Raw genomic sequence first — 355 nt, forward strand, 5'->3', positions numbered from 1 at the left:
CCCATCACCATTCCTTCATCCCTCCATACCTCTGTCCATCCCTGCCTGTCTATCCGATGCAAAGGTTCATGTCTGTAATTAACTTTTTTTTTTTTCTCATGACAACTGATATAATTCCTAGCATGTCGCTTTCGTTTATTCATTTACAACTACTTTTATAAGTTTTTTTTTTTATGATTTTAATCTTATATGTGCATACAGAAGGAAATATTAATTAAAAGGAGTAATTTTCGTGTCTTCTTTATTTTTTAAGTCAGTACATTTGAGACACAGGTTCTAAACCTAAAGGAAAAAGATGCGAAGAAATACAGAACAAAAGGGGGAAAACAATGCCAAAAATGGATAATGAGGTTTC

Source organism: Penaeus monodon, chromosome 21 (assembly GCF_015228065.2).
Source record: "Penaeus monodon isolate SGIC_2016 chromosome 21, NSTDA_Pmon_1, whole genome shotgun sequence".
In the NCBI taxonomy this organism is placed as follows: domain Eukaryota; kingdom Metazoa; phylum Arthropoda; class Malacostraca; order Decapoda; family Penaeidae; genus Penaeus; species Penaeus monodon.